Source organism: Dermacentor albipictus, chromosome 4 (assembly GCF_038994185.2).
Source record: "Dermacentor albipictus isolate Rhodes 1998 colony chromosome 4, USDA_Dalb.pri_finalv2, whole genome shotgun sequence".
Taxonomy (NCBI): domain Eukaryota; kingdom Metazoa; phylum Arthropoda; class Arachnida; order Ixodida; family Ixodidae; genus Dermacentor; species Dermacentor albipictus.
The window spans coordinates 54,230,250-54,252,409 of NC_091824.1; the positions used below are offsets into that span (position 1 = coordinate 54,230,250).

The 22,160-nt window shown below is 49.3% G+C and overlaps 1 protein-coding gene across 7 annotated transcripts in view; it reads right to left on the reverse strand.

Annotated features, from left to right (window-relative positions):
- The window catches only part of LOC135909139 (protein sax-3-like), a 462,790-nt gene that overhangs the window by 102,406 nt on the left and 338,224 nt on the right, over positions 1 to 22,160 (reverse strand). The window lies entirely within an intron of this gene.

The following is a 22,160-nucleotide window of genomic DNA, read 5'->3' on the forward strand; positions in this document are numbered from 1 at the left end:
GAATAGCGACGAACACGTGGTGACAACGTGATTCTGTTACTGAAACGATTCCGATGCTATGACGACGACGGAATAACGGCTACGGTGTGACGAAGGGAATGACAGAGCTTAAATAACGCCGACGATTCGACGACAATTATGGTACAACAATGCTGGAATGACGATGACTGTACGCGACGGCGTGACAACAATGGGCTGACGAAGGTAGAATGACGACAACGCAATGACAGCGATGGAATGATGATGACAACGGCGTGCCGACAAAGGCATGACGACAATGGAATGACAACGGTGGAATCATTACGGCGAAATGACGATGCTGGAATGGCGATGACTGTACACGAAGGCGTCACAACAATGGGATGACGAAGGTGGAATGATGACAACGCAATGAAAACGACGGAGTGGCGACAACAATGTCGTGACGACAATGGGATGACAGCAGTGGAATCATTACGACGAAATGATGACGATGGAATGGTCATCACGGTATGACGACGACGGACTGATGACGCTGGAATGACGACGGAATGTCGCTGTTAGAGCTCACGTTCGCACTTAAATGCATAATTCGCAGCCGTGAACTGTCTCGATTCGTACTATATCAGACCCTTAGAAGGGTGATGGTTTGGGCTAGCTGATTATCTATTTTAGACTGTGTGGTGCAGCGCGAAGTTGGACAGCGGACACAGGCAAAAAGCGAGGACAAGCGCTTACTTCACATTGGGCTTTTTGTTTCTTGATAGGGGTGCTTCTCTATGATACCGAACGACACGAAAGACGATGAGCGGGTTGGTGTACGTGTAGTGATTTCAGACGCAAGCAAGCTTTTTCTACATCAAATAGAAACATCGCTGTCAAGAAACAAAAAGCCCAGTGTGAAGTAAGCGCTTGTCCTCGTTTTTTCCTGCGTCCCCTTTCCCGCTTCGTGCTGCCCCTCTTAGTCTGAAATCCGGGTATTTCTTGCATTATGCCCGGTACCGGCCAGTCATTCAAGACTGTAGCCAGTGGCCAGCAGGGAAGGCAATGGTAGACTGTCGTCATCATGATGACGACATTACTTTCGGTATGTCCCACGCATTGAACAAGAGCCTCCTCGATTCGCACTATATCCGCTGTTTGTGTCCCTATGTCCGCCACAGAACTGGTGCAGATTACTCTGTGAACATTTCTTGAATGCCATACCTCGCGTACAAGCGTTATTGCCTCTCAAAGAAGACAGAAATAAAAAGAGCTTACAAGACACAACAAGATGGCCACGCACACATCTTTGCTTTAACTGGTAAATACTAGGTCCAGAACCGACTATAAATCCGCCAGAATATACGCCTTGCTTTACAACGTATGCTGCATAACACGAAGAAGGCAACTGCTCAATTAGTAGTATTGAAAATGCCTTTGGTTCCTACTACAGAAAGGAGATGAGCTCTCTCTATCACCTAAAGCATGTTCTTCTCTTGTTTTACTTCTAATACCAGTATAAGGTTGTTAATTAGTCACTCGCTATATAATCCCTTTTCGAGTGGTAACCAATAGTGGAAAATGAGGTCACCCTCAGCCTGGAAGACAACGTTCCAACGAAACCACTTGTGTATTTAAAGACAACAGGCCTTCCTTGGTGGGCGCCTGCATAGCGTGTTCTTCTACGTCAATAGAAAACGTCAGAAATTTATTCGTCTTAGTATATCGCACTTCCCACAAATTATAAGAAAAAAATATAGTTAGCAATATTGATGGCCAACGTTGTGCCGATAGTTTACCCTAATTAAACCCACTGTGTATCTGTTTCTTTATGCGATAACGTCGATTAGTTTTAATTTGAAGATTCCATAAATCAGGGTGACACCTCGTGCGCCGCACAAGTGGAAAGATATATTAAGGTGCCACCCTTGAGTTCAGAAGCGTGGCGAATTCGAACCTCTCTTTTAACATTGAGACATGTTTCTCGATTAGCAATCAAGGACCTGAGGAGTCTGAACATCACAATCACCGGGGCTCGAGCATTAGCAACATCGAATGAAAGGCAGCAAGATAGCCGATAATTAATGTTCGCAATCTCGTACGAGTCTACAACGGCCGCAATTCGCAGCGTAACGCGAAAGCTCGACTCAAACAAGGCCTTTTTATTGCTCATCGAATGCCTCCGGCTTATTATACCATATATTCGCACGGTGAATAAGATACTACCGCGCACGGTAGGGGAAATACGTATATATAAACGCACCGGCGAAGGGAACGTCGGGACGTCTTCGAAATCAGCAAATAAATACATTGTGCGGTTCCCGGATAACGCCCAAGTCCTTAGTCGCGGATACCGTATGGCCAGGAGACCGAGCAGCCTCCCCCATCGTGGCATGGGCGACCGCGCAATTTGGAGGCCGCGTTAAGGTGCTTCTCAGGCTCGTGAAGGTCGCGAGGTCAGCCCACCTCGTAACAGGCGGCTCGTCCTCCGCATGATGCCATCGCTTCTGCTTCGCACGCTTCGTGACTATTGTGCGGCGGCAGAGTGTAGAGGCACGTACAAAAATAAGAGAGTATGCACAACCGAACGCAAATACAGAAGTCACAGTCACCGCCAAAAGGATAGACCAAAGAAGCCGCGATTCCTTTGCGTGCGGCTTCGAGGCACAGGTTCCCCTCTTAATACAGCCGTCGCGGGGAGTATCGCTTTCATCTGCTCCGGCATTGGAAGTGAAACGGGAAGAAAACACAGATCGCAGGAGTGGCGGCGGATCACGAGACCTGCACGCACGGTGGTGAGAAAGAAAAGGATCGGCTGTGATGCGCCGCTGCTTCGCACCATATGCGAGTGCGCCACCACCGCGTGAGAAGAAAAGTAAGCGATCGATGACAGCGAATAGAGGGGAGCTAGCAGGACTGTTGTGAATCTTTCATTTGCGCCTTTTCTTTTCTGTATATAACACGGAGAAATGGGGTAGCCGAGCTACTCTCTACTTCAACCTCAGCTCACCGATTCGTGCATAACAGAACAGAAGAGATCTGCGCAGGGTCTTTCCAACTTCCTGCTTGTGACGGTGACTCGGTCTCTCGCTTCAACGGCGGCCGTAGTGTAATGGCCACTCCTTTGTGATAAGCGCGGCCATGTTCACTGCGACCTCAAGGTGGAGCAAAGAATGAGATTGCGGCTCCCCGATTAGGGGGTTTCCTGCCTTCTGGAAGCATTGCAGCTCCGCCCCGTGCCCATTGTGTTTACGAACAAAAGCGAAAGCGCATTCGCATCACTTGTGCGAGACTGTTGGCGCAGACTAGAACGGCTCGTTTCGCTTTTGGCCCTGGTCGCCGCCGCAATAAAGACAGGCCAATTGCTGGGCGGTGGCCACAGTGCTACGGAACACCCTTCCGTAGGTCTCACGGTAAATCCGTGCAGCAGTGCAGCCTGTAGAGTCTTCGTCAGTCAAATTTCACAATCATGCAGTGCACTCCGCAAACACACTGACGCATATCAGTCGGTGACTTCGCATAAACATTTGATGTATTGCAGGCATCTTATAAGCGTTGTCACTCGGGTGTATTACTCTAGGCTACATATGTAATAGAAAAAGAAAACTAGGAAATTTTCTCATTATCGAATTGAACAATAATTAAAACATCGACAAACTTACTCGTTCATTCTAACTTCATTCTGTGACCCAGTAAGTGTGCAAAGCCAGAAATTTAATGCTGGTGAAAGAGGGACTGGTTTTTCCCCACAACGACATTGCAGTAAACGGTAGCTCTCCTGCAAGGGCCTCAATGATCGTGCTCCAAGTTCAAGAAAAACAACCTGCCAGTGGGAGCTGAACCGCCAGACATATATACATATAGTTCTTATGTATTCTAAGCGGTTAGTGTTGAGAAATGCGAAGTATTCCATTGTTTGCGCAGAGTGGTGCCTATGTTTTATGGTTCTGTGAGGAAGCTAAGTCGCCTTCGCGGTTTTCCATAAAGAACGCAAAATATTTGTTGCAACGGGAAGTGTGGCACTTAACTTTACGGAGTCATTAAGAACATAGTCCAAATGAATCAAGCAGTAGAGTAAGAATAACGTTCGCACTCTGAAAATGCATACTCTTAAGGTATTTCTAACGAGCAAGAAAAATCGGGAAGGGAGGATGCGGCCACCTCAGTTCTGTAAAGTGAAGTCACTTAGAACAGTATATACACAAAAACTAAGGAAGCAAACATGCGTTGCGGCGTAGAACAGGCATTCCCTTACACGATAAACATGTGACACGATAAACGATGTGAATAGAGCGCATGAGAAAATCAACAGGCCTACGAGCTGAATCAAAACAGACAGCGCATCACCAAAGAGTACGCAGCGTTCCGGAGAACTCGCGATTTTTCGCTTCTCCCGTCTCGTTTCTTTATTTTTCTATCGCATCCGCCGTTGGACGTAACGTTTTGAGTAGATTTTGCCCAGCGCTTTAGCCCGGGTTCCTGAGGAACTCGGGGGGCAAGCAAACTCGCTTACGCACGAGGCCGCCGCCTTGCGATCCACTTTGTCCGAGTTGGCGTCGCTCGAATGCTTGCGTGCGCCATGGCCCAACCTTCCCCACCTAGGCCCAACTCCAGCCAATTCCCTTTGCTCTCCACCGTGTTGCCGCAGGTCCCGAAAAAAAAAGAAAAGAAAAACAAGACCGAGGGGGAATGACAGGGAACGAACCCGAGACGGTGCAGCTTGTATGGCTTCCCTCTCGGCGACCGTTCGCTTTCTGCTGCCACGTGTTTACCATTCTTTTTTTTTTTTAACTTTCGCTTCGCCTCTCGCTTTTGAAAATTCTGTGCGCTCTGCGGACCTCGGGAGATTCGCATCAACCCTAAGGCACCTAGTGGAGGCGCGGCACGCTCAGCGCTTTGTGCCGAATGCAGAAGGCGAGCAAGCAATAGAGAAAAGTAAATGCGAAATAAGAAAAGAAAAGAAGGAGAATCGACGGGATCGGCAGCATCCCACGAGCGAGTGCCCGTCCCCAGAAAAGTTTTCCTCCCCACTTCCCAAGAGGAGCGCCTCTTGCCGGCACCGAATGCTTCCTATTTTTTGCCTTCGTAGTTGTGTTTGCCTGCGCGTAGTACAAATTCGTTTTCAGCCCCCGGACCCCGATCCCTCTGGCGTCTTTCCTCTGCCGGTCAGCTACCGACGGAAGCGTTTTCCCTCTCGCTCGCTCCCTCCCTACTCCGCCCCTCGGCAAGCGACAGATGTTAGCTCGGACTTGGCACGACGCTCTTCTCGGTTGCGAGCACCCCGTATTTGGGGGCGCAGTGTCTCCATGTCTGCATTTGAAAACGAGGCGCACACAAGAGGCAGTTCAACTGCCTCTCGCATGTTCGCCCCCCCCTCCCTCCTCCACCTCAAACTACCCCGAGATATTCGAGCAGGGACGACAGGAGCGCGCAGTGCGTGAGGTGTTTGTCTGACACTCGCTATCTCGCCAAAGGCATCGGCGATTCACGCAGCCGCCGCCCGTCCATCACGCGCGACACACCTCTCAGCTTTGTATGTTGGCCTGCCTTCTAGGTAGAATGAGAAGCGGAAGCGGCGCGTACGTTTGACTGCGATCTTATCTGCGCGAAAACAAACGTCTTGTGGCCCCCGTATACGACTTCTTCCCTCATCGTCTCTTCACACGGAGGCTCAGAGACTGCGAGGTGCGTTGTTCTGCGCACATCTCTGTGTTGATATACCAGAGCGTTCGCTCTGCTCAATTTGATTCCTCGATTCAACATCATCCCTCGGTTATTTTCTTTTGCGGTAGCGCAACGAGTGCGAGCGGAGCACGAAGCCCCGAACCAGCGACGTGGAGGCGCATTCCGCCAAATGTTCCGTCCCGTACACACCGCACCGCCTTGCCGACAGGCATCCGCCTCGATCAGAGATCGACATCGTTCAACGGGTTCTACGGCACAGACGTACACACAGTGCAGCGGTCGTGGCAGGCATCCGCGCTTCCTCGCCTTTTACTACGCCGCTCTTTCTCAGACCTCTCGCGACGCCCCTCTCCGGAAGCCAACGCCGCCGGCGTCGGTAGACCGAGGGCAGAGCCCGGCACGCGCGCTCTGCCCTTTGTCAACAAACAGCGGCATTCCTGCCAGAGCGGGTCCTTCCGCTCGCCGCCGCTAGTGTTCCTGTATATGCTCCCGCAGGGAGCATATACAGGAACACTAGCCGCCGCAGCCGGCCGCCGTCGGAAGGGGCAACGTACGGCGACGTCGGCGACACCGCTGGCTGAGGGCCTCGACGAATGTGGACGGAGGCGAGCACGCCCCGCCCACCGGCGCGCCTCTCGCGAATGCGCTTTCCAAAAGGGGGGGCCGCCTCTTTCGCTTCCCTTCCTTCCCCTTCCGAGCACGGCAGCGAGAGAGTCCCGGGAGAAGCGCTCTGATTTACGGTCCCATCCGTGGCGGAGAAACCGCACGACCGCGAGTCGCCGCGGCGGGACGCACTAAAAGCGCACCGGTGACATCTGTCGCTGCTGCCGCCCGGCGCGTACGACGCGCCTCTTAAAAAGTTGTACTCCCCGCTGCGCGTGCGTTGCGTACGCGTTCGCGCGTGCTTTGCTTCGCCCTCTTCCACTCCCCTTCTCTCTCTCTCTCTGGCGAGATTGCTGGCCTCCCGCGGATGACTGCCAGCAAGCGATCCGGGGCGACTCGCGCTGCTCCGTGGATCGGCAGATGCTTAAGACCCTGGGGAACGTCGGCGCGTTCCATCTTAGGAACCGCGTGGGGCGGCCGCCGCCGGCGCCAGAGACGACTGGGCTTCGCGAGTACACTCGGTTCGTCGTCGTCCATCTCGAACGCCTTCAACGCTCCCTCATCGCTTACCCGCTGGCGCCGCGGACGCTTCGAACCGGACTGCGTTCGCGTCGGCCCGCTTTGTTCTGCAAAGTGCAGCAGTCCGTGCACAATGCACGAACGCTACCCTGGTGATCCTAAGCCTGCTACAGCTTAGCTGACTAAACAAAAATTTTACGGATGCCCTCGTTTGCTGACAGATGGTTTGTGAATGTTCTCCACGTTCCCTACAGTGCCGTCAATATCATCGTCCTGATCAGGGAACTATGACCATAGGCACCATTCTCAATGTTTATGGTGTGTCGCTTGTGTTGCGAATAAAAAGGCAATGCTGATATCGAGCGCAAGCAAACGGCAGCAGAGAAGAATGGAGACTTAATTTCTTATCGTATCTAGATTTCTTAGCACCGTAAGGAGAGCACACCAGGCCATGAGGAGTTGGTGTCGAGAGTATACTGATGAACAAAACAACAATCAAGAAGCGAGAATTTCACAGCTCTCCAGTCACCATCCTCATTTCTGTCAATTTTGGTTCGCCTAAAATGTATACTAATTCGCTAAAAGTTGCAATCAGGAATACGATGGCCCTATACCAGTCGCGTCTACACATAAACGGACTATATATATATATATATATATATATACCATGCACAGCCGACGCAACGTCAGAGAAGCACAGGTAGCCCAGCGAGAAGGGCCGAGGAAGCAAACGTCTTAATACACAGCGATCGCATGCAGAGAAGGCAGGAGTAATCCGAAATCCATCCTGTCCCTACTTCATCAATTTAGCGTGATAGCTCATCCGTTACCGCCAGGGTATACAGCTCCTCTCCACACGTTTCGTGCGCAGCCAGTCGAATATTTGTTCATTATACAGCTGGAAAAGTACAAGAGTCTAGCCTTTCTACACTTAAATACACGCTCTGCGCTGAACGGAAGGGCTGAGGTCCAAAATAAATGTAGCAAAGTTGCAAGGGGGGAGGGGGGAGGGGGGGAGGGGGGGGGCAATGCTTGCCCAAACTTATGGTGTGACACAAGCGGACAAATTTAATTCTTGCTGCGTACGGAAGCGTTTCGGAGGGTTTTCGGCCGCGCAGTGCATCGCCTGCTGCGCCAAGCGCTCCCTCGTACATGTTTGCCATATACCCGCGGCGCGATTTATGGGCCTGACCGGATTCCCTTATAAACGATCCTCCATTTGCTCGCTTAGCATCGGAATGGCCCCATAGAGGATGCGAGAGAACGGCTCGGTAAAGGAGCTCCTGTTTATATTGACCCGCGCTGCGCAACGCATACGCGCACTCTCGCGCTCGGCGCCACGAAGATCCCCCTTGCGCACTGCACGCCGATCGGTCCCGGTTATGGTGTAACAGGCGCCTCGGCGCATACCTTCCTTAAGAGGCTGGCCACGCGTCGGCTACAGGCATGCGCCCTTCGAACGCTTCCCTTCCAACCTCACCCCCCCGCCTCACCTCTTTCTTTTTTCTTTCTTTTATGCGAAGCATATTACGAGGGCTCAACCCAGCTCCTCAGGCGCGGCGGTGACCATGAAATCACGTGACACCGTGACGTCACGACAGAGGAGAAGTGGCTTTGGCTCAACTCTTGCAAGACGGGCTGGGTGGGAATCGAACCAGGGTCTCCGGAGTGTGGGACGGAGACGCTACCACTGAGCCACGAGTACAACGCTTCAAAGCGGTACAAAAGCGCCTCTAGTGAATGCGGTGTTGCCTTAGAAACGCGCTGTTTCTAAGGCGTGCGTCTCTTGCTCAGGCGCACATTTCGTTGCCGCGCCGAACGCTGCTTTGCTCGACGCTCACCGCGTCCAATGCGGGGCGCGTAGTCGCTGCCCTGTAGCCCATTGTCTTACACCCCTTGGCGGGTCGACGGGAACGCTGTCGCGTTCCACTCTTGAAGGCGAAGAAGTAATGCATGAGTTGTTTCTTCGTCTAGCCGAACCAAATATAGCCAAGCAACAGCAGTTCACCAGGCTAAACAGTGGTTCAACAACTAAAATAAAGGCTAGTATGCTTCGCATCCTGGGCTTAACCTTACCTAAGCCACAGCCATTTTTTTTTATACCCTACGAGCCCATCGCTGTCATCTTTGTTAGGTGTTGTTACTTCCATGGCGTCCTTTTTTTTTCTTGATTTCTTTCCTTTTTTCATCCGCTACCACCTGCCTCCTCCTGCTCGTGTTCCTTTATATGAAAGGGCTGAAGGGCAGGCTATATAGCTGCTCTTTTTCCGCACCGTACGGTTGCGTCTCTGCTTTCACTGTAAGCTATATATATACAGCCGTCCAACAGGGCTAAGTGTCCTTTTTATGCAGCGCACTTTATTAGTTGCCGCTGCTAAATATTCTAGAAGTCACCCATCCTATGTGTATAGCAGGCGCGTAAATCACGCAAACCCAAGTTCGGGACCTGTTGGTATTCGGGACCTGTTGGTAGAGTTACATTGTTCCTTAGGACTTTATATGCGCTATGCTACATATTAGGATAAAACGCTCACTCAGGTAGCAATGTAAAGAAATTCCGTGCTTAACGTCTTTTTGCAACGTAGTGCACAAACTTAATAACTTTGTGGGATTCAATTATCTTTGCTGCCACAGTTCGCATTCGATGAAATAAAGAGGGTGTGCACGAAAATAAATTAGAGTGATTTGGTATGAGATTGTTTCTTCGACAGGGGCAACATAGCGCTAAGGCAGGACTACAAAGCTTGTATCAACACGGCAACTGAGCTTTACGACCTGCTTAGTAGTGCTCCAACGGTGATGATGAAGCTGCACTGGCGCAATTTAATGCTGCTCGCATATACTGTCATGCTCTCTTGAAACGATCCGTTGATGATAGCATTCGTTTATTCAGTGACTGAATGAGCCGATTAACGTGTCGAATTTTTACGCTATTGTTTTCTATGCTCCTACACTTCTTTTCTGTATTTGACATATACAAGATGCGTCGTACTTGAAGGGCCAGAACTGATTTCGGCAGACACTTTCTTTTCCCTTTAATATGCCACAATCTCAGCACGTGGGCGTGTTTCCATTTCATCACATTGGAGTTTGGAATCTACGGACGGGAGTTTGTAACGTGTGCTTTGAAGTCATGCGTGTTGCCGAGACAGGATAAGATACACAAGAACATAGCTGCGCTCTAAAACAGAAAGGCTTTCTAGTAACCATTCCATTACAAGGCTTTCAAGTCAACATTGTTTCACTTTCTCTCAGCACGATGACCGAGGTGGCTATGGCGTTTGTCACAGTGCCAACCACTTGCTCAGTGCCTCTGTACCTCAGTGCCTTAGTCCCGACTTCCAGGAGTATAGCGTCGTCGTTTGCAGAAGTGTGGCGCTGCGAAACAGTAATTTAGGGCCTATCATGTATAGGGACCATCCAGCCGATGCATGGTCATTCTTAGCTACAGTGCCCTTCGCGACGAGCGAGGTCGTGTCCCTAAAGACCAGTCCGTATAGTCTCTTCATGGTTGCCACAAGCTATGGGGGCGCTACAGTCTTTTAGCGCGTAGAACAACGCTCTGGCTTGGCGGCGCTCCAGTCTTCCAGCCGCCGCCAGCGACGACGACGACGAGTCGGGATGAATGCCGTGGTAACTGGAGAACACAACGTTTACCGTTGTCACGCCGCACATCGCATGAGAAGCCGGCGGCCAACTGGCGCGTCATCCACCGTGCTGTCGCAGATCGGGTCTCGAGGATATTTTCTTTCCCACGGTTCGTGGCGCTGGACTGCACACATGCGAAATCTCGGGAACGCTTGTTCGCGGAGCGTGTTGTACAGTGTGGAGACGTTCCTCTCAGACTTCGCTCCTTCTTTTTTTTTTTTTCTGGTTCTTCGAGGTAACGGGTTCCCCTTGGCCCAGATATCAAAACTGATGGAACTTTTCTGTGGTACACACGAAATGAATAAGGGCAAGGAACTATGCACGACGATAGATAGTTAGGTGCTTTACGAAAGCCAAGAGTTGGCGGGTGCTAGGAACGCGTACAGTATTCGAACTGTAAATGAATCCGGACAATACAAAGGGTTCAAAGGCAGATGAGACTTGAACTGAACCGCAGTGGCCAAACAAGGAAAATCTTGGCCCGTAAGCCAACGCTTCGAAAAGGAGACTTGTCTCAGTCTCTCTGTGGTAAACTAAATAAAGAACATTAAAGTGTATCACGGAACTGGCACACCGATGGCGGGGAAAGAAACCAGTATTTCAGCATAGCGGGTACCGTGCTCTTCTTTCTTGAGACAATGGTCGCAAAAAGAATAGAATGGTCTCACCACATTGGGTGCCTCAGCCAGGTTACCGCGCGCAAAGGCTGCGACTCAAATTACAGCATCACGTCCGGGCTTAATTCAGTTCGAAGACTCGCTTATGTTGCAGCATTGCTCACGCACAGCTACAAACAACCGTCGCTCTATTGATAGGGTAAGCCTCCTTTACTCTGTACTCGGCGACTGTTCTGTGATGCAGAATTTCTTAACGGAGTGATGTAGACCCTATACGAAGCCAAGTATTTCTTCTTTTTTTCCCCCTTTCAACTGCTCTGCCGTCGTTTCTACCAACTCCCTGTTTGTGCAGGATCGGGAGGCGAAATACGAAGAAATGACGCACGCATGTTTAGAGTTTCGACCGATGTACGCAGGGACGTGCAGGAGTGTGAGATAATTACTCTGCATGTGCGTTTCATAATATCAGCGCTTGCCAAACGTGTCAAGGTTCACAGAGGCACGCGTGCAAGTAATTTCATTGAGAAAGAAAAAGAAAGACAAACCCAGAAGCCACGGAGAAGATTCACACGTATGGCGAGGCACCCGAAGAAGGACCGATACGCGTTTCTGTGTTTTTAGCATTGAAGGAGGTTTCGACGATTGAGCTGGTCTGGCCCTCGTGTCTGAATAAAATACGGGATGCTCTCGGGACCAGAGTTACAACCTCACGTGTGGCACTGCATCGCCGTATAACGGTACTTTCTTTGAGCATGCCGACATTCTTTTACATCAAGAGGTCTTCCTGTTTACCTGATGCAAAACGCCCAGCGCAAGACTCTATAGGTGGCATTGTTTTAATGTCACAACAAACGTGTTCGCAAATACACCGTGATGTGCACATTTTGTAAGCCGAGACGCAGATTGCGTTGAGTTTCTTTCTCTTTTCTTTTTTCTTTTCTACGAGTAACACAACGTCTAAGTATCTTTTTGCCTAACGTTATGTATCATTGCGCTGGTAGTGGAAACCATATTGAACGCGCCATGCCATGGATACTGTGCTGCTCTTCAGCTCGGCCGCTTATCCATATTAGTAGTATAAGTTGTAGTATATGTAGTAGTAGTAGTAGTAGTAGTAGTAGTAGTAGTAGTAGTAGTAGTAGTTGTTGTTGTTGTTGAATCTCCGCCAGTAAACTTCGTTATCTTCATCATTCTTTGTAAAGGCAAAATTTTCAGCGATGTCATGCGTGTCACTCCACTCACGGTAAATTGGCGGCTCAAGGGACCAGAGACAAATGATGCGACGAGCGGGCAGAAAATAAATTTTGTGCACGGCTCGCTTACGAGTTATTTTGCCCCACTTTAACGCTCATGATTCTTCACGAGGGGCGGGCTTTCCGGGCAGTGCCGCAAGTGAAAGTTGCGTAGACGAGCTCGCGATCTTTCGCTCTCGGTCTTTCGTCGAGGCTTTTAACCCCCACTCCGCCACCCACGCCGTTACACTTATCCGGAATGAAATATTGAGGAGCTGCCACATTTTTCACTTCTCACGTAGTCTGCGCAACTTAAACGGGACAATCCGCTCTGTGTTCGCCTTGTGCGCGTGGTACTTGTTTCTCCTGTTATTTCTGTGTTGGGGCCCCAACTGTGGTGAAATTTACCTGGTCCTAGCGCAGCAAGTCGGAATCGAGTCGTAAAATATTGGTTCATGCAAACGTGTGGGTCTGCAAGTCTCGATGACTGTGCCTGAATCGACATACGATTATGCAAGCATAAACTGGCAGGTACTTGCACCATCCGCAGGTACTTCAAAAATGAATTAATGTTTTGTGCTGAAAGAAAAGAAAATGGCCGCTTTCTGTCGACTTCTAGTTAATAACGTTAGATGTTTGGGCAAGCGTGCTCAGCGCGACAGCAATGCAGCTAACTTTGTCCTGGCTAGCTGATAAATGGGTTGGGTGGATTCATGAAAGTCTGGGATCAGCACTGCATCATTGAAGCGCTCTTACCAACGCTGCGTCCATTCTCGTATATCGTCTCAGCCATGTCCTTGAATAAGCCATGTGCTTGCATAAGACGGGTGAGCGAAGTTAGAGGAAAGACAAAGGCAACAAGTAGCTGCTGCACTTTTGTTTAGGTTTACATGCTCAAATGCTTCGTCAAATGCAGCATCCGTGAGCAGCTCCATCCGTGCTGTGACTGATGGAGAACTGGTTCTAGGAAGCTTGTTTCGTGACCCTGGATTCCAATAACCATCGGGTAGCTCTGAAACACCTGCCCCGCAAACGCTGGTGGGCACCGCGGCCGCCAACTCGCTGCTATTGACGCTCTTGCAGGCTGTGTCTGACTGCTACGCAATTACGCTGCCGCAAGGTGAGGCCGACGCAGGTGAAATACTGCGCGTGTGAACGGTGGCCCGCGTCTTCGCTCGTTAATATCTCGCAATGCTACGCGCGATGGCAAAGCGGGGGCTTCTGTACGCGGGAGCGAGCGACCGAGTCAAGGCGAACAGCAACGCTGCCACCGAGCTGCAACGGCGCGGCAGGAGCAGCAACAGCGACAACGACTCTCGCATTATGCGCGCGCGTGCCTCCTATCGGCGGAGACGTGAACAACAACAAAACAAACGCTGGGAACTCGCACTGTGGCGCGCCAGCACGCATACCGGGTATCTCAGTCGGCCATTTGTTATCTTCTCGCACGGCCGACCGCGTGGTGTTAGCGGTGTAGCGTCACGGCTGCCAGAGATAATCGAGCGGAAGACACCTTGGCGCGATGAAGATGTAATTCATTCTGCTTTGTTTCTATTTTTTCTTCGCTGTAACCATGCGCTCCAACGGAGGAACTCACATCGCGCAGCTTATACGGCTCCACTTTGTAGATGAGGCAATGAGTCATCATCATCTGCCCAAGCTGTGTGTGGTCGAAGATAAAAAACAAGGAGAAACCTGTGTGTGGAGGAGGCGAGCGGGCAAGGCGGTCGTACGGTCCCATGCGATGGTACACGGAGACGCGTGCAATCTGTGGCACTCGAGATCGATACGTTAGGACCAGACTGGTAGGCAGATGAAGAAAAGAACAAAAGAACAAATGATTCTATAGGTTCAACACATCCTTTTTTCGCATAAGCAAGTTCAATTTTAGCCGCAAGACATCTGTCACCTTTCTTGAAGCAGGCTGTATAATCGGTGTAGTGCCGGGGAACTATAGGTAGCAATCTCAAGCACGATACAGGTTATCGGTCTTGGCGCCGTAGTTATACAACAACAACAAAAAAATACTTGCGCTGAAACTGTTCTTAACAAATGCCACTCAGTCGCGATGATGGACACAATGCGTCACCTGATGGACATAATATTAGCGAATGCGGGTGACCAACGGGAAAATGCACTCGCGAACGAAAAGCTTCGTGAGTTTCGCCCCTTGTAACTTAGATTTCTTGATCTGCTGCAGAGCCAAGCAACTTTCTTTAATTTTTGCCAATTCTCAAGAAACACTATCTTGTACAAATCTGAAACACCAGGAGAGTCTCGACTAGCTATCGTCGTTGCGCACGAAATTCGCGGAAAGGCTAAGGTTCTTAACCATATTTCATTACTCTTCCTAAAATTTCAGTGACAAAATTAGTTGCCCGTGCAGGAAGGCATCCACTTTTGAAGTTGACGATATAGCGCCTGCAAACAATATGTCAACACTTTTATATATGCATTAGTTGTGGACGAATGTTAGAAGTTCCGAATATAAATGGAATATTACGCATTAACTATTCGTATTCGCGATGGAACCGCTCTCTATTTTCGAATACTGGAAACCAACCAAATATTTCGCAAGAGCCTAGTGTGAAAGTATTGCTACTGTTCTCTGTCTGCTCAACAAAGCATCACGAATTGTCACAAGTGAAACAACGACAAATGTTCTCGAAGCAGTGCAGATACAAAATGGCTAGTGAAAACTTCGTTCTCAGTTTCGCGGTGGAAGCCTGCATGACAACCGTCACTTTTGCCTGTAATTTGTCGTTTAGTGTTTTGGAAAGTCTAGTCATGCAGTGGTTTAATATTTTATACTAGGACCAGTGGTGTCTTCCTCGCAACGGCACCGTTTACTTGCGTTCACGACATACAAATCCATTCTTTTTTCTTCTTTTTTTTGTAGCACAAGCATCGAGTGACACTTGTTTCTTGCGAAGCGCTTGCGGTTCACCCCCTGAGTCGACCGCGGAAAAATAAAAAAATAAATCAGAAAAAAATAGAAATAACATAGTAGAGCATAAAATTCACCGGTTTCATATAGATATGATATCAAAGCATAAGTTCAGTTACTAGTTCAGTTACTGAATTGTGTGGAAAAATTAAAATTAATTATAAATCTCTAAGTCGACCGAGTACAAAATTCAAGATAAATCAGAAAGAGTAGAACGAAATAGTACAGTGAAAATTCGTGGATTTCATTACAGATACGATTTCAGATCATAAGTTTATTTACAAGTTGAGTTACTGTAGTGTCTTGAATAAATAGAATTGATTAGAAATCACTAGTTACCGCACACCAAAGCACAGAATAGACTTCAGACTTTAGAGACACGCCACGTGAGCGCCACGTGAGCACGACTTTGGCGAAATTCCTGGAAACCCGGAAGTAATACGTGGAAGTTAGAACGTCACTAGTGACGTCGCGCATAATAAGCTGGCATGATTCGTGTACTGCGTTCACCTAAAGTTAACCAAAAGAACACCAACGCCGAGGGGCGAGTGCCACTAAGAGAAACCTAAGACAAATATTAGGGTCGCCTACCATTAACTTTTTGCTCGCTACTTGTGGTCTTTTCTCGGCCACCATTTACGTAACGCTTTTTGGGAGGCTAACCATACAGCAGCCATTCATTTTAGACAGGCTACTTCGAAAGCATGTTGTCAATGTCTCGGAACCTTGTTCATGCAGCTTTGCTTATGCCAATTATTGATTCTGTGCATAAAACTTGTTTCCTATAGTTATCCGTCTTTCCTGCACTAGTCAGTACAGGTGTGCTAATATTTAGTACACCGAAATAAATACATTCCTGCTCGAAATATATGCGTCAGCGTCTGCCTCTCCAATAATTCGTTCGAGATTCCATACTTTCTATTCGTATTCGATTCGTATTCTAAAATGTTGACATTTTGCCGCATCTAATACATAAAGGCGAATCGGTATGTCAGTTCTTACGTTTACAGAAAGAAATAGACGACCTCGATTTGCGAGAAAGTCACCGCGGTTAAGAGCTACAAAAGCTTCGTACCTCATTAATATCAGCGAATTCGCCCCGCTGTCATTCTATGAGCAGCTTTTAAAGCTATGCCAAGACGCTAGGCCATCGCGACAACTACGTGAGCGGCAGAAGTAAGTGTTGTAAAATCAGAACGGCGACATAAAAGCGAAGAAAACGCAAAGACCAAAAGAGATGGGAGGAAGCGACAAGAGGAGCTGCTAATTCAAGTCGTGGTATGGCTTATGTCGTGCTCACACGCGGTCGCCGAGTGGGCCTCTCATTAGCGAAATGTGCGCTAACGAGGAGGTCCCTGTTGCCAGAATAGAGCGGCTTGCGTGTGCGCGTGTGCGTTTGTGCCTTCAGTGCTCTTTGCTCTGCAAGCACACTGCAGCTCTGCAGAAAAGATAGGAAGATCAAGAAGAAACTGCGAGGTGAAAAAAAAAAGTTTGAAAGGGCTGCTGGCGACGAAGTTACGTAAGGCCTATACATAAACAAACTATGCCGGTGACTCATGAGTGTTGCTTCGGTATACTTTATGTTTGTGGAATTACTTTTTTCGAAGCCAGGGGCTTGAAACGAGAGGAGGGGAAGACGACAGAGCATAGGAAGGCAGCAGCGCGTAAAAAGAAAGAAAGAAAGAAAGAAAGAAAGGAGGAAAGAAAGAGAGAAAGTGAGACGGCGCACGCATAAATTAGCGGCGACGGGCGCGCGCCTCGTGCCACGAGCTCCTTATCAACTTCACGGTCTTGCTGTCGATAAGGCACGGACAGCTTTGTCGACGTGCGCGCCATAGTAATTTGTTTGAGAGGTGTACTCACAAGGCTGGAGGTTATGCCGCTTTGTATTTAAACACAGTAAAATAAACAAAATAAGAAGACCATCCGCATATCAAAAACAACAGGCTCACTCCGTGGCTCGCTCGGTCAATTCTCCCCTGAGCTAATTTTTAAGCCATTAGCGACGCGCGTGCCCAGTACACCACCCAAAAGGAAGGGGAACTGCAACATCTCTGAGGCCAGCTTACAGTGCGTGCGTATGCTTGTGTGCCAAAGTTCAAGAATAGCGCTGCTTTATTTACTTCATTGCGCATTCTAAAACGCCCAGGAACTCGCAAACCTCCGCGAGCGTTCGGGGCGAACGGCCCAACCGCTGATCTCTACTGTGTGTGATTCAATGGATGCAAGCTTCGCACTTCGGGGCAACTGTCGCATCTATAAGGTAATGTAAGATTTGCCGAAGCATTACGGATATTGCGCAACTTCACTCGTGCAGTCTTTCAACTGGAGCCTCTGTCGCTTAAGCACAAAGAGAATGATATTGCATCCGCTCTACGCGGGGAATGTCGAGTTAAGAAGCAGTATAGGGTCAATTGCCACGTCAACTGCAAAAGTACTGCAACCTAGAAAAGAAATAAAAAAAATTGAAAGAGCAAGGGTGACCGCAGAAAGGCTTCGCTCCGTTGCAGCCTCTTCTTGGGCGAAAATGCAGGCGCGTTCCCTACCAACGCGCCTCAATAGAAAGCCTTTCTTACCCATGGAAACCAATAGGATTATTCGAAACACCGTCTAGCGGCCGAAGCAGCAGGTTTAGCTCGTATAGGGTTCTATATCTGGTGGTGTTCCGGGGGCTTAAACATGTAGATTCGGCGAAATTCATATGCAAATGCAGCTGCGGGTGGCTATTCACTGCTCGAGTGCCTCCTCCGAGACTGCCTATGTATATGCGACCGGCTCAACCAGATCGGTGGTGGCGATTCTGCATGCATTCGGCGTTTTGTCGTGCAAAGGAGACAGGTTTGTAACTAGCGCAAAAACTCAACGATACACTGTTGCTGCATAGTTACAGGATTGAGATGCATGTAGAGTTATTCAGAGTACTTGTATAAAGTAATGGATGGTAAGATAGAGAGAGAGAGAGAGAAGGGAACGTGGTGGCCTCTTTCGCCTTGCATGCTGCAAGTAGTCATCCCCGTAAGCACGCAAAAAAATGCAATGGCTCATAGCTCCGTAAGGTTCATGGTAACTCACTTTGTGTGGTTTAGTTAGGATGGCATTACCCCTATGGTATTTGTATGTGATTTCAATGCGGATGTGTCGAGACCGAAAAGAGAGTGGTTTACGCCTTTCGTGTTGCAGACATATAGCTTGCGATGCCACCCCGATCCGGCCCAACCGAACACCCAGCGGCGTACGTGCATCGATTTGACACTTTTAAAGAATGCGTTTGCAGTTGCCACTATGCCGACTAGTGTATACCATAGCGACCAGAAAGCCATTGTGACCATCGTTGCAAAGTGACAATGAGTGATGCGAATAAAGTCTTTACCACAAGTTTTCTTACCGCGGTGTTTACACAGCTCTGCTGGTGATTCACGTTCGCAGGGCGAAATGGCCTTGATTCTTTATGCATATAGTAATGCGCCTGATCTCTGCTAATGGAGCGGTTGATTGTACATTTAAAGCAAACGTGGAAATTGATCAATTTTCTTTGTTGCATGTATCACTGTCGACAAAGAAACAGACAGTAGCGGCAGCACTAAATGAGACAGATCATGCATCATTCATGCCTCCTCCCGCCTCACTGCCGCCCCTGCGCAATTAAACTGTATACAACGCGATCACTTTAAGCCTTACTTGACTTCGCTACTCGTAATTACAAAATAATTCTCTCACTGGCAACACTAACAGAAAGCGGCTCAGAGGTCTTGCTATAACTGCGCTACATATATATCCTCAGCGCTGGAGCTCCCTTCTTTGCAAAGCACGAATCAAAGCGCGCCTCCCTTGACAACCTTCCAGCTTTTCCAACAGAGCGTGCTCTCTTTCCACGCCAAGCGGGCGGCGCATGGGCGGGTGTGTTATTTCAGTCGCCATTTTGCCGGCATTTCGAACATCATTGCAACGAGCCGGAATCGCACTGAGAGCCGCCGCAAAAAGAAGGGAACCGCCGCACTCAGCCACCGCCGCGTGCCCACTTTGGCCCGAAAATACACGCACTCGACGAGCGGTCTACCGTGTACTACAGGGCGCCTAGCCCGCGCCAGTCGCTCGAGCCCGGCGGCGCAAGACGGAGCGTTTTTCGGCGAGGCCGCGCACTGAAGCCGCAAACGCGCACCGAGCGAGTCGGAGCTTTTCGGCCTCGCCGAAAAGAATTCGGGGTTCTGCCGCCTCGGGTCGCTTCGCGGCACGGCGTTCTTAAATGGAAGCCTCCCGCAGCGCGGCTGGCTGCGCGGTTGGGTACGGGCGCTATAGCACACTGCGCGTCAAGCCCCAGTCCTATATACTACACACCCCCGCGAGCCATTTGCGAAAAGTTCCCAAAAGGCGCGCGCGCGGGCGCCGCGCGGCTGGCTCACGGCGGGCGCCTCGAATGAATTTCGTTTTCTCCGAGCCGTCACTTTGATTTCGTTCCGTTTTGTCTGCGTCTGCCTCGGCACTGAGCTGTGGAAGTCCTGCAGGGCGCCTGCACACGCGTAGACGGACGCGCGCGCGCTAGTTGATTCTCTCTTCCACCGCCGCTTCGTTTGTTTCGTTCTGTTTTAATTCCTCGCGGCGAAGTTCGAGGAGTACGTACTCTCGACGCTCTTGGGTCAGAGTAGAAGATCTGTGGCGGGCGTCAGAAGCGAGCCTTTCTTGCGAGACGCCTTTGTTTCAAGCCGCCTCGTTGTCTCGAGTGCCCGGCTTGATGAGCCCCGCGCGTGGAGAGAGAGAGAGACAGCTGCACTGCGTGAAAGCTGCCGCGAGGTCAAGCGAATGAGCAACCTTTGAGAAAAGTTGGAGCGTGCGTTACTTGCCCTTGCAGTGGGCGCGCGTCTTGTTGGCTACATCTGACAGGTTTTGTGTTGATCTTTCGGAAGGTGACTATTGCATGCAAGGCGTGTATACTTGGGATAGTTGGTAAGACTTCATGAATTCACGCAGCGCGGCGCACGCAACAAACGGGAAAGGTTTTATTGGCTAAATCGGCAAATTGCGCTGGTGCGCCCCGGGGCGCCGTTTCGTCCAATCATACTCGCCCCAGGGTGCCCCGGTGCACGGCGGTGGGATTCGCCTAATTAACGATAAGGCACACGAACGCGCACAACATCCCTTGTAAGCTTTAGCTCGGGGGTTGCTATCTAAATGCACGGGAAAGGAGAAATCGTTATTCTTGTGCAACTACGGCACCCAGTCTCACGCAGCGAGTGAGACTCGCTGCGTTGAAAAGAAAAAGGTAAAATCTAGTTACTGTTGGAAGCGGATCTTTATTTAGGCACTTGACCTTTTAATAAAGAATGGCAGAAATCGCAAATTTTCATAAAACGAAACTATCGTGTTTACAACTCGGTAACTCAGCAAGAAGAAATATATAGCAATTCTGAAGCGATAAAAATTCATCTACACATCTAAAGTGGACAAACTTAATGTATTATGCATGGTTGTCAAATACATCGCTAATATGTGAGCGGCACTTTTGAAAAGCCTTTGTAAACATTGCAATAAATTCGCGTAAGGCATAAATTAATATAGCGAATTTGTCCGCATTGTATGTTATGGCGGATGCAATTTATAGAACGGCGATATCTGTTTATGATGCACAGGGACGCAATTGTAAACATCGGTCTTCCATTTTCTTTAAACACACCATTATCTAAAAATCCATGTAAAGAAATTCAGGCCATAAATCAAAATTCCGCTTCCAACTGTCACTGGAATTTAACTCTTTCTCTTAAATGGCGCAAACTTCATTCAAATGGGCCAAGCGGTTATCTTAGAAAAGCATTTTTGCGTTTTACATGTGCTTGAACAGGCAATATGGTAGCTGCGGCCCAGCTAAATAGAGCTTCCTCTTATCTCCTCTCAGATTGGTTATGTCCTCTACAACTTTATCATGAATAATGTTTTCTATGCATGTGATTTACTTCACACCTGATAGGCGACATTATGACAGAAGCTTAATGAAACCAACGCCTATTCGCTATCGTGGTGCATGGAGTTCTCGGAATAAGCGCTCATTCATTGTGCAGGAGTGGCAAAGGCAGAACCGGGACAATGTAACCATCGTACTTCATTTATTTTCAGTTTTGCACTTCATGAGGGGTCGAGCTGCGCCCTGACAACATTATTACTACTTTATTATTAGTACTTTATTGCCTTATTATTACTTCATTACTACTTCATTACTACTTCTTTATTACTACTATTATTACTACTTTATTACTGTGGTGGATCAGAAGAAATATAATACAATCAACCGAAACGAATCGTTATGTTAGACGCTCCCCTATAGTGGCCTGTACGCTTATATAGCTCCAAAAGTTAACCAACCACATCGCATCCGCCCACCGCTATGGCATACCTCTCCAGAAGCGAAATAAACAAGCATGCGACACCAGTCTGCTCGTAGCAGAAGTAGTGTGCGGTTCTTGTGTTTTGAATATGTGCCCCAGCATCACCATGGGTGGCATAAACGTTCGCCGCGGGCAATCCGAGCAAATCGGTCTTCCGTTCACCTCGTGTCGGGACTCTCAGCCATAGCGCGTCGGGGAATTAGCGCGGAGATTGCGGCGAAAGAAAAAGTGCGACTGCGAGATTTTAAGCGTTATCATTATTCAAAAGTGCTTCGCACGGGCACACGTGCGCCCTAAGCACGGACGGGATTTACCGTAGAAGCAAAAAGCACGACGTGCGCTCCTCGTCCATCACACCGAAAGAGCAGCTCGCTCAGACGTCGTCGTCGTCGCAAAACTCGGTCGGCCCGGGCGCCGAAAAGGACGGCGCCGGCGAAAGAGGAATTATCCATGCGTAAAGCTCGGAGCCACGAAGCGCGCGCGTACACACGACGTCATGAAATATGCACATCCGCCCTCTTACGAGGCTCGTCGCGCTCAATGGACCAAGAGGACGAGCATCCGAGAGCGAGTC